The sequence below is a fragment of the Sarcophilus harrisii genome, chromosome 4 (genome assembly GCF_902635505.1).
Source record: "Sarcophilus harrisii chromosome 4, mSarHar1.11, whole genome shotgun sequence".
Classification (NCBI taxonomy): Eukaryota; Metazoa; Chordata; class Mammalia; order Dasyuromorphia; family Dasyuridae; genus Sarcophilus; species Sarcophilus harrisii.
Genome location: NC_045429.1, coordinates 8043708 through 8062476, shown reverse-complemented (window position 1 = coordinate 8062476; position 18769 = coordinate 8043708). Strand labels below are relative to the sequence as shown.

The following is an 18769-nucleotide window of genomic DNA, read 5'->3' as shown; positions in this document are numbered from 1 at the left end:
TTTTTGAGGTTCTCTTGGACTATATGCGTGTGATTTCCTGAGAGTAAGGATTTCCCCCCTTTTACTCTAAATCCATTTTTAAGAGCTTTAACACTCTCCCTTGGTCAGTTCCCATCTACTATATTGGATTAAGTTTTAGGCACCAGTTCTTAGGAAAGTTATAAACTAGTTATAATGTGGCCAGACAGACTATGGAAATTATTATGGGGAGAGAACAGGAGAAGATAGATGAATAAACAAACATTCTTAAACTCTTGCTATGAACTGAGACTGTTCTAAGATCTGGGAAGACTCAAAATGGAAGTGCCTTGAATAGAAAGCTATACTGTCAGGGAACTTGCCTTCCAACGTGAAAGACAAGACCTCTGGGGAGTAGTGCCTAGGGAAGAATAATGTGATAGAGATGAATCTATTGGATGGTGAGAAAATAGCCAGAAAGCAATGTGGAGGGCAAATGAAATGTGGGCCTATGAAATTCAAAATGGACACAACCCAAGTCGAGCCAGAAGGATGCAGGATAGAAGTTTTCAATGTAGAAGAATGTGCCCTACGAGGATTCTTTAAAATAACTACATTTAGAGGCAGTTCGGTGGTGCTGTAGATAGAGCACCAGCCCTGAAGTCAGGAGGATCTGAGTTCAAATCTGCCCTCAGGCACTTAACACTTCCTGGCTGTGTGGCTCTGGGCAAGTTACTTAGCCACAATTGCCTCAGCAAAACAAACAAGCAAAAAACCAAACCAAAAAAGAACTACATTTGGCCAACTGAGAAGAACAATTGCAGGGAACATGATAGCCATGTTTAAATATTAAAGGAAAAAGGAATTTGCCGTGCTTGACCCAGAAGCCTGGACTACAAGCAATGGTGGAAATCTGTAGGATTAGGTACAATGTGAGCAGCAGATTGCCAAAGGAAGGACCCATTGTTGACCACTTCAAAAGAGAAATGATGATTATAACATACTAATGTCCTATTTCCTTCCCTATTTTATATCTACCTCTCCCAGGACACTTATGACCCTGAGCCCCTCTGGGGAGCTCTATTTTATAATTCCCTAATGCCTGCAACATGACTTATTTTGTTACTTCTCTGGGCCAGTGTCTTATCCTGTTCTAGACTAGAAGCTACCTGAAGGAAGGTACCAGGACTCATCTAAAATGTATCCCTTATACTTTTCTCCATACAAAAGGACCTTAGAAAATGTTGGTATATTTTGTTGTCTGTATTTTTTTTTAGATTATCTATAATTAAAAATGTATTAAGTTCCTACTTGTATCAGGCATTGTGTCAAGTGCTAAAAAAATAGACAAAGAAAAGCAAAAAAGGACCCCTGCCCTCAAGAATGTATAAAAGTATCATCTAGCTATTCCCAAGGTCTCTCTTGAGAACTTTAGAATCAATTTATGACATGGGAGACACTAGCAAAGAGCACCCAGCACGGGGTGTTCTTAACAGAGAAGGTGCTGTGCTCTATGAATTAGCCCTCAAAATATAAGATATGCAAAATTAAAGAAGCTATCCCAAACGTTCATAAGGGCTATTTGTATCCAACCTCTGGCAGAGTATTCCTCTTGGTCTGATCAGCCCCAGTCGGACACACTGTAACGCAACTCAAATATAGTCATGTCATTTTGGCCCTCTTCAAGTACAAAGACAACCACTGACCAAGTATTTTTTTTCCTCACTTAATTCAAATATGAGTTCATTTAGTGTAGTAATTCTTCTTTTCTTTGTATTTGTATTCCCTGAAACTCACACAGTACCTGGCACATGATGGGCACTCAAGAAATACTCGTCATGTGATTGTGTGATAATGACGGCCATCCCTTTTTTAAATTCTCCTTTGTTACATGGCCTGAAGATAGTTTCCAAGAACTAAAAGGGATATCAGTAGCCATGTTCACACCTGTTCGCTTAATAGATGAAAAAATTGAGGTCTAAATTTACTAACTGAGTTGCCCAAAGTCACACAAGTAGCATCAGAGGAGATTAAGAAAGTTTGCTGTTATTTATAAGAATACAAGTCATTCCCCAATTGATAAATGGTCAAAACAGATGAACAAGCAGGCTTTCAGACAAAGAAAGCAAAACTATCTAAAGGCATATGAAAAAAATAAATCATTATTCATTAGAAAAATATAAATTAAGACAACTCTGAGGTAGCACTACCTGACGTACCTCTCAGATTGGCTAAGATGACAGGAAAAGATAATGATGAACGTTGGAGGGGATGTGGGAAAAGTGGGACACCAATACATTGTTGGTAGAGTTGTGAACTAACCCAGCTATTCTGCAGCACAATTTGGAACTATGCCTAAAGGGCTTTTAAACTATGTGTTTCCTTTGGCCTAGCATTACTGCTCTGTGTTCCAAAGAGATCATAAAAAATAATAGAAAAGGACCAATATATACAAAAATATTTGTAATAGCTCTTTTCATGGTAAGGAATTGGAAATTGAAGGGATGACCATCAACTGGAGAATGGCTACATAAGCTGTGCTATATGAATGTAATAGAAAATATCTGGAAAGACTTACATGAACTGATGCTTAGTGAGATTAATAGTACCATGAGGATACTGTATACAGTAGCAGCAATATTGGGTGATGATCAATTATGATATATTTTACTAAGCAATATAAATGATTCAAGACAAGTCCAATAGATTTGTGATGGAGACAGAATTATGGTGACCAAATGCATACTGTTTTCACTTTTTGTTGCTGTTGTTGTTTTCTTTCTCAAGGTTTTTCCTTTTGTTCTGATTCTTCTTTAACAACATGACAAATATGGAAATCTAGTTCACGTAATAACCTATGGCAGATTGCTTGCTGTCTGGGGGGGGGGGGACAAACAAAAATTAATGTTGAAAACTATCTTTATGTGTAATTGGGGAAAATGCTATTAAGTTCCTACTTTTTTATTTTATTTGTTTTGCTGTTGTTTTTGTTGAATTGCCCAGTCATATCCAATTCTTTGTGGACCAGTACCTTTGGTTTTCTATGATCTCTTAAAGCCTGTTCAAGTTCATGTTCATTGTTTCTATGACACCATTTATCCATCCCATCCTCTGCCTTTTTTTCCCTTTTGCCTTCAACCTTTCTCAAATATAAGGATCTTTTCTATGAATCCTGTCTTGTCATTATGTAGCCAAAGGACTTAAGCTTCAGCTTCAGTATTTGAACTTCCAGTGAATAGCTTGAATTAATTTAAGTATTGACTTTACAAATAAGGAAACAAAAGCAAATGGGGTTAAATAACCTGCCCAGGGTCACATAGGTAGGAAGTCTCTGAGGCTAGATTTGAATTCAGGTCCTCTTGACTCCAAAGTTAGTACTCTATCCATTGTGCCACCTAGCTTCCCAGTATATCCTACTTCTGTACTACTTCACTTAGTGACCTCATCAACTTAAAGTCAACATGTCCAAAATGGAACTCATCTTTCCCCATAAACACTCTTCCTTACATATACTTTCCCTGTTATAGTAGAGGATACCACCATCACCCCAGTACCATCACCCCCGTACCTCAGAGTCTTTCTGGACTCTTCAATATCTCTCTCCTATAGACCCAGATCTAAATTGTTGCCATTGCTAGAGATTTCACCTCAATATGCCCCTTGTCTCCTCTGACATTATGCAGACGATATCTCTGGCATAGATCATCAGGCACCTTATATATGGATAACTGCAGTAGTTTCTAGGGAGGTTTATCTGCCTCAATCTCTCTTTACTCTAGTCCTTCCATGAGTCATTGAAGTGATTTTTCTATATCACTCGTCTGATCATATTTCTTCCACCACGATCCCTACTTGATAAACTCTATTGACTCCCTCTTGCCTCCAGAAGCAAATACAAAAAGTTGGCATTTGAAACCCTTCATAACCTCCCCACTTTCCCCTTTCCATTTTTTTACACCTACTCCCTGACACAAAGTTTTTGATCTAGTGACAATGGTCTCCTGGAATTCTACAAGAAGACACTCCATTTCTTGGTTCCAGGTATTTTCTCTGGCTGTCTCCCATTCCTAAAATGCTCTCCCTCCTAAATGCTGCCTACTGTCTTCCCAGGGAAAAGGTCAAATCCAGCTAAATCCCACCTTCTACAGAAAACCTTCTCCAGATTCTCTTACTTCCTGTCCCTTCTCTCTGTTAATTATTTCCTATTCGTCCAGTAGTTTGTACCTGTTTGCTTGTACATTGTCTCCCCAATTAGATGGTAAGTTCCTTGAGAGCAAGATCTATATTTTGCTTTTTTTTGTTTAATCTCCAGAGTTTAGCATAGTTACTAGGGGGATTTACCTGCTCAGTCTCTCCTTACTCTAGTCCATTACTCACACATAGTAGGTACTTAATAAATGTTTATGAATTGATTGATAGGATGTGGGTCCCTGTTCAGCTTGTAATCCACTATGATTACAGTGGATTACAGCCACTTTCAGTCACTTTCAGTGGCCCTACCAGATAGCCACAGAAAGACATTATTTCCCACTTCTAATAACTGGGCATAGATGAAATCCTGAGATGGTGCAAAAAAGGAAAATGGTATTTTTCTCTGCACAATGATTTGTGTGGGTCTATTTTCTCATAAAATGTAGTTTCCTTTTGATTACAAAACTAGTATTTCATTTGTTTATAATACACATCCTTCATCATGGATTATTATAGAGAGGTTAGGTTGATGTTCTGTTTCTATTCTCAGTACAGGTTTCCTTGGTGCTAATAAAGTGTTTTTAAAATAGCAAAGCTCTGAACATAATCCTCCTGGGAACCTTGGGACTACTATTATCGTGATCTCCAATTTATATTGAGAAAGGTAGAAAAATTGATCCACAGTGGAAGAAGCACTTAGAGAAGGCCTTGGATTCCAAGACAGAAACAAAGAACTGTTTCCATGACTCAAATCAATCTGCTCTTTCTATAATCTATTTTGTTGCTAGCTTTATTCATTATCATTTTGGGATTTTTAAAAGGTATTGATCAAATGCTCTCCCAGTGCTCAGAGGTCCATTAGAAGTAACCTGGCACAATGGATAGAAATAAGTTTTTTTTTTCCCCCTAAAAAATAATTATTGATTTTTTTTTGCTTTAAAATCACCTTCATTTCCTAATGTAACCCTTCCTTGCCCCCTTTCAATAAGTCATCCTTTATAACAAAAAATTCAGAAAGACAGAAAAGTCCATTAAGATAACCCAGCATCTGAACCAAGTCCAACATGATATGTACTGCCCCCTCCCATATAGCAGCGTCTCTGCAAAGAAGGGAGGGAAGTACAATGTCATGTTTCTTGGAGCTCTGAGTCATAGATTCCAAAGTAACCTGTAGCATTAAGTGTGTGATCACTAAATCAACTTTATCTTATTGTGCCTCAATTTTTCCATCTCTAAAATGAGGATAATAAATCTTGTAATGCACTCCTCACAAAGTGATGTCAACATAGAAATAATGTGTGTAAAGTATTTTGCAAACTCTAAGGTGCTATTTAAATGTCAGCTATTTGTAAATATGTATTATTATATTTTTATATCATAATCATTACCAGATGCCCATACTTTCTCCAAGGATTGAATGTTACTTTTTAAGAAAGGAAAGCAGTAAGCACAAGGAGTAAATCTGACAGTGTATACAACATTCTGATCCAGTAACCCCCTGCTTTTCTTCCAAGAGAAGAATCAAAAGGCATTCTTTCTTCCAGAGAGAGGAGTCCATTTGTAATGAGAGGAATCTGACCTCTATTCACTAACCAAAAAGTGCCTCCTTCAATCTAGTTCCAATGACTTGTGAGGAATCAGTGTTGAACCAGGAGGTTCCTAAACAGTCCTCTCTCCCATACATCACCTCTCCCTCCCACTCTTACATCCATTCTCCCACTCATTCCACCTCCATGCTTCTGTGAAGGGAACCTCTTCATAATAGGAAAGCCAAGAATATTTTAGGACCTTGGGATTGTATTTATGGAGTAGAAGGAGGTCTTTGAGATCCTTCAGCTCTTAGCCTTTGCTGTGTTCTGCATCCTTTGGGAATTGCTGAGGCTTACAGATGAACTCCTTTGCCCAATCAGGGTGTTTAAGTACATAAAACAAAATACAAAGCAATATAAAGGAAACCAACTTTCTGGAGATAAATTCATCAAAAGAACATATTTTTAAGAAAACAAATCCCTGGATTCCATATTAAGAATTCCTGCTTCCATACTAGTTCAACTATTTTACAGATGAAGAAACCGAAATCCCGACACATGAAACAACTTATCCAAGATTACTCAGGTCATTTGATCTCCAAAGTTGATCCCTCTTCCACCAAAACAAAAAGCAAAACAAAACAAAACAACAACTCTTAAAGAGCCATTCAGATTGGCAATCAACATATTCCTTCGTGAGAAGATTAATAGTAATTATAAATATTCAATGGTATCTTAGCAGCTGCTATATTTACAGTTTCAAAGATCCAAAGATTGGATTGTGATACCAATGGTAAATAAAGGAGATGTGATTTAATAATAATTATAAAAGCTCCCATTTGTATAGTACATATGATGAACCAGGCTAAGTGCCTTAAAAATATGATACCCTTTACAACAATTTGTGAGTCAGATGCTATTATTAATTTCATTTTATAGGTGAAGAAAGAAGGCTGAGAGGGGTGAAAGGCCAGGTTTGAACTCAGGTCTTTTGACCTCCAAATCAAATGCTCTCCATGTGCTCATTATGTCACCTTCATGATTATTGCATTTTATTTTAAATCAGATATCTCTGTTAAAAGTCTCCTATCCCATATGTGTAAGAAATTAATGCTAACAATTATAATAATACCTAGCATTCACATAGCACTGTTAGGATTTGCAGGCACTCTAAAACATAATATCATTTATCTTCGCAACAACCTTTGAGTTCAGTGGTATTATTATCCGCATTTTATAGATGAAGAAACTAAGGTTGAGATAGGTTAAGTGACTTAACCAGGGTCACACAGCTAGTACTACTAATAATAATTTTATAGGGTGCTTTCAGGTTTACAAAGCACTTTACAAATGTTAACTCAATTCTTGGGAAGTAACTATTAGTCTTATCTCTTTTTTACTGATGAGAAAACTGAACCAGGCATAAAATACTTATCCTTGTCCAGGATCTGACAGCTTGGCAAATGCCTGAGGCTGAATTTGAATTCAGATCTTCCTGAATCCAGGTCCAGCCAACTCTCCATTGCACCACTCAGCTGCCTACATCAAACCAGGCATTGGTCATATGTCTTTCATTTGGGGATGTGGTGGTACATGGTGGTCAGAGAGTAATCACCAGCCTGGTCAAACTCTATTAAAAAAATCGTGGAAAGAACGATTCTTAAACCACCTGGTAACTCAGTTATTATAGTTGGTCACATTCTCTTAATTGAATTAGGAAGAATTGTAAAGTTTTATCATCATGGGAAATCCCTCCAGTGACACAGATTGAAACTCTTAAAGTAGACAATAGGGCAGAATAGGGTCATGAAAAGAGCATTGTTCGTAGGGTCAGGAAGCCTGAGTTAATTATGTCTTTGTTAAATGCTACCCATAAGACCTTTAACAGTCATGAACTATGAGCCTCAGTAGGCTCATGTGTAAAATAGAGTGTTTGAATTCCATCTCTTAGGTCCTTTCCCCATGTAGCTCTATGACAGTTATGATTGTCTTCCTATATCTGTGGTTGAAAACAAGAAATCACTCTCTTGACATCTATGCTAATCATGACGCATGTCTCCATACTTAGGATATATAGAGAGACATAGATTATAGATAGATAGATAGATAGAGATTTCTCTCTTTTTCTCTCTCTCCATATATATGTGTGTGTTTGTATATATATATATATATATATATAGTATGTATATGTATATAGGTATGTATATATGTATGTATATATGAGTGTGTATTTGTGTGTGTGTATATATATATCCAAGATATCTCAAGTCTTAGTACAGTTTTAAGCCTCTCAGTTATTAAAGTTTAAAACTATAAGATTTTGGGTATACCCTGTCTATATGTGAGTATATTTATGTATAAACAGATATACATAAATGTATATATGTATATATACATTTATACTTATTATTAAAATGAACTTTAATAGATCTCAGTGTATCAGTGACTTGCCACAACTGAAACTCACAAAGACCAAAAAATATTTCTGTTGGATAGGCATTCAATGATATCTGACTGCTTAACTTATTATATTTAATAGGGAAAGGAGACTTAGTCTTCTCCAACTATTAGAATGTTATAACAATTTAAGTTGACTTTTCTCCCTTTCTTTCATTATGTACATTTTCTCTATGTACTTATTTTTCTCCTTGAAAATTTGAAGATAAAAGTTTTGAGGGTTTTTTACCCATAGACTTGATGCTTAAAAAAAAAAAAAAAAACTCATCAAATGATCTAAAATTATATTATAAAGCAGCAGTCACCAAAACCATTTGGTATTGGCTAAGAAATAGATTAGTTGATCAGTGGAATAGCTTAAGTTCACAGGACAAAATAATAAATAACTATAGCAATCTAGTGTTTGACAAACTCAAAGACCCCAGCTTTTGGGATAAGAATTCACTATTTGACAAAAACTGCTGGGAAAACTAGAAATTAGTATGGAAGAAACTAGGCATTAACCCACACTTAACACCATACACCAAGATAAGATCAAAATGGGTCCATGATTTAGGCATAAAAAATGAGATTATAAATAAATTAAAAGAACATAGGATAGTTTACCTCTCAGCCTTGTGGAGGAGGAAGGAAGTTATGACCAAAGAAGAAGTAGAGATCATTATTAATCACAAAATAGAAAATTTTGATTATATCAAATTAAAAAGCTTTTGTACAAACAAAAGTAATGCAAACAAGATTAGAAGGGAAGCAATAAACTGGGAAAAACATCTTTACAGTTAAACATTCTGATAAAGTCCTCATTTCCAAAATATATAGAAAATTGATACTAATTTATAAGAAATCAAGCCATTCTCCAATTGATAATGGTCAAAGAATATGAACAGACAATTTTCAGATGATGAAATTGAAACTATTTTTACTTATATGACAGGGTCTTCCAAATCACTGTTGATCAGAGAAATGCAAATTAAGACAACTCTGAGATACCACTACATACCTCTCAGATTGGCTACGATGACAGGAAAAGATAATGATGAACATTGTAGGGAATGCGGAAAAACTGGGACACTTATGCATTGTTGGTGGAGTTGTGAACAAATCCAATCATTCTGGAGAGCAATCTGGAATTACGCCCAAAAAGTTATCAAACTTTGCATACCCTTTGATCCAGCAGTATTACTACTGGGCTTATATCCCAAAGAAATTTTAAAGAAGGGAATGGGACCCACTGAAGAAAACAACACCTTGAAAAATAAAAGAATAAGTCAAACAAATTAAAGACTGAAAAAAATGGAAGAAAATAAAAAATACCTCATTACAAAAACAGCCAACCTAGGAAATAGATCAAGGAAAGACAATTTTAAAATCATTGGTCTAGCCAAAGACCATGACAAAAAAGAAGATCCTGGATAATATTTTTCAAGAGAACTTCAAGGAAAATTGCCCTTGATACACTAAAAACAGAGGGGGAAATAGTCATTGAAAAAATCCATTAATCACCTACAGAAAGAGATTCCATAAGGAAAACTCCAAAGAACATTGCTTCAAAATTCAGAAACTAAAATCTCAAGGAAAAAAATATTGTAAGCCTCCAGATAAAAACAATTGAAGTATCAAGGAGAGCAATCAGAATTACTCAGAATCTGGCAACATATAGAATAAAGGATTGGAGGATCTGGAACACTCTAATCTGGAAGGTAAAGAACATGAGGTTATAACCAAGAATTAATTACCCACCTAGAATGAGCATCATTTTTCAAGGGAGGAGATGGATCTTCAATGTAGAACTAAACAGAAAATTTGATTTTCAAATAAACAACTCAAAAAAGCATAGAAAGGTAAATAGGGGAAAATATATGTTATTTAAAGGTTAAACTATTTACAGCCCTAAATGGGCAAATTATATCTTTAACTCTTGAGAACTGTATCTCTTATTGGGGCAGTTAGAGGAGGGCATCACATGGCAGAAGATGTGGTTGCAAATGGATACTGATATGATGATATCAAAGAAAAAGATATGAAAGAGTGGGAAAATAATTGTATTACATGAAGAGGAAAAAGACATTAAAAGGTGGGGAAAGAATTGTATTAATGGAGAGGAAATGGGGACAAATCAGATCACATGAAGATGCACAAATGACCTATTACATTAGAGGGAAAGAAGGAAGGGGGATGAGTATTGTCTGAAGTTTGATCTCATCCTTTTTGGCTCAAAGAGCAAATAACTTAGTCATTCAATTGAATATAGAAATTTATCTTACCCTATAAAGAATTAGGAGGAGAAAGAGGGAAAAAAGGAAGGTCTGGATAGAAGGGAGAATAGAAATACTAGGAAAAAGAGGTATGAAAAAGAGGAGAGGTGATAGAAGATAGGGCAGATAGTGAGTAAGATGGATTATAAACACTTGCCAAGGAAGGATAGGGTGGAAAGAGAAAACAAAAGTATATACTGGGGAGAAAATAGGATGGAGGGAAATACAGAACTGATAAACATAACTATGAATGTAAATGGGATGAATTCTCCCATAAACAGGAAAAAAATAGACTAAATTAAAAAACAAAACAAAAACAAAAACAAAAACAGAATCGTACAAGATAGTGTTTACAAGAAACACATTTGAAACAGAGGATATAGAGTAAAGATAAAAGCCTGGAGCAGAATTTATTATGCATTAGTTGAAGAAAAAAATAGGGGTAGCAATTCTGATCAAAGCAAAAGTAAAAATCGATCTAATTAAAAGTGATAATGGAGGAAAGTACATCATGATAAAAGATATTGTAAACAATGAAGTAATAACAATACTAAAGAGTATGCACCAAATGGTAGAGCAGCCAAATTCCTGGAAAAGATTTTAAGCCCATTACAGGAATAAATAGACAGTAAAACTATACTAGTGGGTGACCTCATCCTTCCTCTCTCAGAATCAGACAAACCTACCCACAAAGTAAACAAGAAAGAAACTAGGGAGGTTAATAGAATCCTAGAAAACCTAGACATGATAGACCTCTCAAGAAAATTGATTAAGGACAGAAATGAATGTTCCTTCTTCTTGGAAGTACATAGCACCTACACAAAAATTGACCATTTGTTACAACATAAAAACCTCACAATTAAATTCAGAAAGGCAGACATACTAAATGACTCCTTTTCAGACCACAATGCAATAAAAATTACATTCAATAAAAGTCAGGGAAAGGTAGACTAAAAGCCATTTGGGAATTAAATAATCTAATTCTAAAGAAAAATGGGTCAAAAAAAACAAATAAAAAAGTACATAATTTCATGTAAAAGAATGACAATAATGAAACAATATACTAAAATCTATAGGATGCAGCCAAAGAAGTTATTAGGAAAAATTGTATATCTCTAAATAGTTACAGGAATAAAATATAGAAAGAGGAGATCAATGAATTGGACATGTAACTAAAATAACAAGAAAGATAACAAATTAAACTTCCCCCAATTAAATACCAATTAGAAATTCTGAAACTCAAAGGAGACATTAATAAAATTGAATTAAGAAAAGTATTGCTCTAACTAATAAAACTAAGAGTTGATTGTATGAATAAAACAACAAAAAGATTAATCTGTGATTAATTTGATTAGAAAAAGGAAAAATGCATCATACAGCATCAAAAATGAAAAGGGTGAACTTGCCATCAATGAAAATGAAATTCAAGCAATAATTAGGAGCTGTTTTGCTCAATTGTATGCCAGCAAGTCTGATAATCTAGTTGAAATGGATTAATATTTATAAAATTGTGAATTGTCCAGATTAACAGAAAAAGAAATAAATTACTTAAATAGGCCCATTCTAAGAAAAGAAATTGGGAAAGCCTTCAGTGAAGTCCCTAAGAAAAAATATGCAAGGCTTAATGGATTTACAAGTGAATTCTATGAAACATTTAAAGAACAATTAATTTCAATACTATGCGAAATATTTGGAAAAATAGGCAAAAAAGGGATTACTGCCAAATTCCTTCTATAACACAAATATGGTACTGACACCTAAATCAGTCAGAGGAAGAAACACCACTGTTAGTCAATATCACACTAAAATATTGGCTTTAGCAATAAGAAAAGAAAAATAAATTAAAGGAATCAGAATAGGAAATGAAGAGATAAAACTATCATTCTTTGCAGGTGATATATACTCAGAGAATCCTAGAAAATCATCCAAAAATCTACTGGAAACAGCTTTAGCAAGGTTGCAGGATGTAAAACAAACAAAAATCATCAATATTTCTATATATTACTGATAAAGCCCAGCAGCAAGAGATAGAAAGAGAAATTCCATTTTAAAAACTGTAAACAAAATAAAATATTTAGGCATCTACCTGCCAAGACAAACCCAGGAAACACAATTACCAAAAAACCTCTCACAAATAAAGTCAGATCTAAACAATTGGAAAATTGGCAATTGCTCATGAGTAGGCCAAGTTAATAAAATAAAAATAGCAATTCTACCTAAATTGGTCTACTTATTCAGAGCTATACCAATCAAACTGCCAAAAAAAAATTTATAATTGTGAACTGATCCAACCATTCTGGAGGGCAATTTGGAACTATGTTCAAAAAGTTATCAAACTGTGCATACCCTTTGACCCAGCAGTGCCTCTACTGGGTTTGCATTCCAAGAAAATTATAGAGGAAGGAAGAAGACTCATATGTGTAAAAATGTCTGTAGTGACTCTTTTTGTGGTAGCAAAAAATAGGAAAATGAGTAGATTCCCATCAATTGGGGAATGGCTGAATAACTTGTGGTATAAGGAGGTAATGGAATATCATTATTCTATTTTAAAAAATAATGAACAAGCTGATTTTAGAAAGGCCTAGAAAGATTTACATGAACTGATACTGAGTGAAATAAGCAGAACCAAAAATACAGTATGTACTGTAACAGCAAGATTGTAAGATGATCAAGTTTGAAAGACTTGGTTCTCAATGATTCAATGATTAAAGACAATCCCAATAAACATCGGATAGAAAAAGACCATTTGCACCTAGAAAAAGAACCATGGAAAATTAATATAAATCTACACAAACTATATTCACTTTTTTCTGTATTTTTTTCTTTCTTGTGTTTTTTCCCTTTTGTTCTGATTTTTAGCTCTCAACAAAATTCATAAAGAAATGTATATTTAAAGTTAATATACATGTATAACCAGAAAAAATTAAATGTTTAAAAATAAAAACACCAAAATATCACAGTAGTAGTATAGCCCCCCAAAAAAATTTTAAAAACTGGATTCTTTACAATATGGCTCCAACCTTCCAATCACCCTGTTTCACAATAGTTTCATAACAAATTCTATTATTTCTATTGCTTGAAGATAGATTCTCAAAATTAGCTTGTTATCTCCCAAATCCATCCATATACCAAGACCACATCCCTTACCAGGAATCCATTCTTTCACTATCAAAATCATTTTTTTTTCTTTAAGACTAAATTCAGATGCAGTATCATTTCTAAAGCCTTCTCAGATCACCCTAATCATTAACTTTCTTGCTCTCCTCAAATCCTCCTAGGACACTTTGGCTACTGCTTTAATTTCACACACCTGACATTGTATTTTACTCATTTGTATGCATATTAATTGATCCCCTAGCCTTAGAAAAATATAAGCAGACTAAGGGATAGGATCTTTTGTATACCCAGTGCCCAAGTCCCAGATCATGAAACTTAATATGTATTCGATTGATTGAATTGAATTCATATAATACGAGGATCACATGAAGGAACTGGTGGTCTTATTTATAGAGAAGGGAAGACTCATAGAACTCATAATTGTTATAGTTAAATATTTTAAAGGGTTGTCATATAAAGAATGGAATAACCTTTTTCTAGGTGACTCCAGAAAGCAAAATCTTGAGGATATTGAAAATCAGCACATTTGGCCTCTTTCCTAACAATAAGAGCTAGCCAAAATATGAATATGATGTAATTTGATTGTGCTGTAAGGAATGACCACAAAGAAATCAAAATATTCTCCAGGTGAAATAAGCATATATACAAAGATGGGATTGATGAGTACAATGCAAATTTTGTAGAAATTATGCTTCAGGATATAGATGCCTCATGTCTATGCAATATATCATCAATACTGTTTTTGAAAAAGGAATAAGAAGGCACTGGGGAATGACCTCAGGAAAGGAATGGGATACTAAGGTTAGAGTCATAAAGACTTGAAGGTGAATTCTGTCTCAGATATTTACTTTTTTATGATCCTGGGCAACTTATATGCACAATTGAAGAATCATGGAACCACAGAACTTGAGTGTGAGGGAGAACAGAATTAGAAGGAGAAAGGGAAAAGAAAAGGGGAGGAGTTATAAAAGGAGAGGGCTATTTCAGGGAGGTGGTGATCAAAAGCAAAACACGGGGGAGGAGGGAAAGGGGAAAAGGAAAGAAAAAAGTATAATTTGGGGGAAATTAGAAGTCAGGAAATACAGAGTTAGTCATTTTAACTGAGAATGTGAATGGGATGAATTCTCCCATAAAGCAGAAGCATATAAAAGCCAGAGTTCTACAATTTGTTGTTTACAAGAAACACATTTAAAGCAGAATGATACATACAGAGTAAAGGTAAAAGGCTGCAGAGGAATCTACTAGGCTTCAAATGAAGTTAAAAATAAAAAAGCAGGGGTAGCAATGCTTATCTCAGATCAAGTAAAAGCAAAAATAAACCTAATTAAAAGCAATATAGAAGGAAACTCCATTTTGCTAAAGGGAACCATAGACAATTAAGTAATATCAATACTAAATATATATGCACCAAGTGGTGCATTCAAGATTCCAAGCATCCAAATTCCTAGAGAAGTTATGAGCTGCAAAAAGAAACAGACAGCAAAATTATACTAATGGGGGATCTCAACCTTGCTCTCTCAGAATTAGATAAATCAAATTACAAATAAATAAGAAAAAAAGTAAAGAAAGTAAATATAATTTTAGAAAAGTGAGGTATGATAGACCTTTGGAGAAAATTGAATGGAGATAGAAAAGAATATACATTTTTTTCAGGGATTCATGGAATCTACACAAAAATTGACAAGTATTAGAGCATAAAAACTTCAATGCAGAAAGGCAGAAATAGTAAATGTATCCTTTTCAGATTATGACGTAATAAAAATTACATGTTATATAGGTCCAGGGGAAAATAGACCAAAAATTAATTGGAAACTAAATAATCTAATCCTAAAAAATGATGGATAAAACAACAAATCATAGACACAATCCATAATTTCATCTAAGAGAATGACAATGAGACAACATACCAAAATTTATGGAATGCAGCCAAAGAGTTTTACAGAAAGTTATCACCAAGATAATATACCATGACCAAGTTCTAGTCATACCAGGAATGCAGGACTGGTTCAATATTAGGAAAAGCATTAGCAAAATTGGCCGTTCCAATAGCCAAACTAACAAAAAAAAAAAAAACATATGACTATCTCAATAGAGGCAGAAGGTTCTTTCTTAGAAATCAAAATTTTCCTCTTTGAAACTCTTTGAAACTCTGGAGAGCAATTTGAAAGCAGCAGGATGATTTCAGAGAGGCCTGGAGAGACATGAATTGAAGTTAAGTGAAGTGAGGAGAACCAGGAGACTATTGTACATGGCAACAAGATTATAGAATGACCAATTCTGATGGATGTGGCTCTTTTCAAGAATAAGGTAATTTATGCTCTTATGATGAAGAGAGCCATCTGCACTCAGACAGAGGACTGTGGGAACTGAATGTGGATCACAACATAGTATTTTCACCTTTTTTATTGTTTGCTTGCATTTTGTTTTCTTTCTCATTTTTTTCCCCTTTTGATCTGATTTTTCTTGTGCACCATGATAATTGTGGAAATATGTATAGAACAATTGCACATGTTTAACATATTGTATTGCTTGTTGTCTTGTGGGGAGGGATGGAAGGAAAGGAGAAAGAAAAATTGGAAAATAAGATTTTGCAAGGATGAATGCTGGAAACTCTGCATATTCTTAGAAAAAAAAACTTTATTTAAAAACAAACAAACAAACAAAAGAGCTTGAGAATGATAAGGGACTTCAGCAGCCACTTTGATCCAAGTAAGAAAGAAATATTTACTTTAATAAGCAAATCAAGCATGGGAATGTCTTCTTGAAAACTTCCAAGGAAAGGGATCCCCACCAGGTCTCCAGGCAATCTCCTCTGAGATAATTTGAATTGGTAGAACATTTTCCCTGACATTGAGGCTGAACTGGCATCTTTACAAATGCAACCCATTACTCCTGGTTCTGCTTCTGGGACTAAACAGAATAAGTGCCATCTTCCGCAAAAAGGCTCTTCAAAATAATTGAAGAGACCTATCATGCTATCTGGAGATTTCTTTTTCTGAGCTAAATATGGTTGAGTTCCTTTAAGCAATCCACTCTGAACTCCATTTCCTCATCTGTAAAAATGGGATAATAATGGAAGCTTATTCACTGGATTATTACAAGGACTGAACAAGATGAAAAATGTAAACCACTTTGCAAATTTTGACATAGTAGGTGATTCCCAGCTGTTATTTTTATTATTAATCTCTCCAAAATGAATATTTGGACAATTTTGGGGAAGAATTTTAAAACCCTTAAATATTTTATTTTTAGTGAAAATGCATTTTGTGGGAAAATAGCACAAGCATAGGAGTGGGGTTGAAGGAAGTGGGGAACAGCTGTTTCTCAGCAGAGCTCTGAACCCATTCAAATGTTTATGCAAGTATAATAAAGATACATTTAACATTGCATCAGACTCCTTTGGCTTGAACCTTCATTTTGGAAAGGTGTTGTCCTCTCTCTTGTCAGACTTAGGCTGTGGGTTTCCATAAAAGAGATAAATGGAAAAAAACAAAAAGTCAATTTTCCCACTTCATCAGATCAGGTGCGTTAAGCCTGCCTGATCTTATTGAGTCTCAGAGGTGTCTAAATGACATCTGTGGAAAATCCTAATTGAAGTTCCAAGTAAAAGGGGACTCAGGGATCTTAGGTTTAGATCTGAGAAGGACTCTAGAAAAATCAAGTCCAATGCTCTCCTTTTACAAATGAGGAAATCAAGGCTTGGAGGAATGTTAAGTAACTTGGCCAGGATAACTCCTCCAATTAGTGTCAGAGGTGTGTTCCAGATACCAAACCCAGTACCTAATCTACTTCTTCATGGTGATTCTCTCCTTCCAGAGGCACTAGTCTCTGAAGCAATGCAGAAATCTTGGCTATTCCAAGACCTGCCCTGAAGAATCATGGCTCTAGAGGAAACCTTAAAAACCATCTTCTATAATGCCCTCTTCTTTCTTTTTATAGATGAAGAAACTGAGGCACAGGAAGGTTATGATTCATCAAACATCATAAAGGTAATAAATGCCCAAGGCTAGATTTGGACCTCAGTCCTTTTCTTCCTGTAACTGCCCCACACCACTTTCCATTTCTCCAGTGCCCTCCGTCTCTTTAGCTCAATATTCATAGCAACTAATTTGCTTTCTTCATTTTAAGCCTCACTGCAGGAGGTCTAGGGTAAGCTCGGAAAACTCACCTTTGAGATGTGAGGAGAAAGAAATTTAGGCCCACAAGGTATTAACAATGCAGAAGCCTTAAATAGCTCATTATTTTTCTGATTGAGCTGGAGGACACATTGAATGGGGTTGGAGAGATCACACACCTGGGCTGCACCCAATTAGTGAAAGTCTCCTTGGAGAATTGCTATCTGCCCCAAAGCAGTTTTTCACATCCTTCCAAAACAGTTCCCATTTGCATGGCACTGCTCAGTAGACAAAATCTTTGCACAATTATCTTGTTTCATTTGGCTCATCTCTTAAATGTGGAATTGTGAAAAATGTCATCTCAAGTCAAGTCAGTGGTCCCTTATATCGGACATAATTTTTATTTTTTTTTTAATTTAATAGCCTTTAATTTACAGGATATATACATGGGTAACTTTACAGCATTAACAATTGCCAAACCTCTTGTTCCAATTTTTCACCTCTTACCCCCCCACCCCCTCCCCTAGATGGCAGGATGACCAGTAGATGTTAAATATATTAAAATATAAATTAGATACACAATAAGTATACATGACCAAAACGTTATTTTGCTGTACAAAAAGAATCAGACTCTGAAATATTGTACAATTAGCTTGTGAAGGAAATCAAAAATGCAGGTGTGCATAAATATAGGGATTGGGAATTCAATGTAATGGTTTTTAGTCATCTCCCAGAGTTCTTTTTCTGGGCATAGCTAGTTCAGTTCATTACTGCTCCATTAGAAATGATTTGGTTGATCTCGTTGCTGAGGATGGCCTGGTCCATCAGAACTGGTCATCATATAGTATTGTTGTTGAAGTATATAATGATCTCCTGGTCCTGCTCATTTCACTCAGCATCAGTTCGTGTAAGTCTCTCCAGGCCTTTCTGAAATCATCCTGTTGGTCATTTCTTACAGAACAGTAATATTCCATAATTTTCATATACCACAATTTATTCAGCCATTCTCCAACTGATGGACATCCATTCAGTTTCCAGTTTCTAGCCACTACAAAAAGGGCTGCCACAAACATTCGTGCACATACAGGTCCCTTTCCCTTCTTTATAATCTCTTTGGGATATAATCCCAGTAGTAACACTGCTGGAT

The 18769-nt window shown here is 35.1% G+C and overlaps 1 long non-coding RNA gene across 1 annotated transcript in view; it reads left to right on the top strand.

The window, feature by feature from the left end:
* The window catches only part of LOC116423724, a 34114-nt gene extending 16591 nt beyond the window's left edge, over positions 1–17523 (top strand). Inside the window, exon 4 of the long non-coding RNA XR_004234231.1 lies at positions 17447–17523. This is a non-coding gene — a long non-coding RNA (uncharacterized LOC116423724). The remainder of the gene's footprint in view (positions 1–17446) is intronic.
* The last annotated feature ends 1246 nt before the right edge of the window (positions 17524–18769 follow it).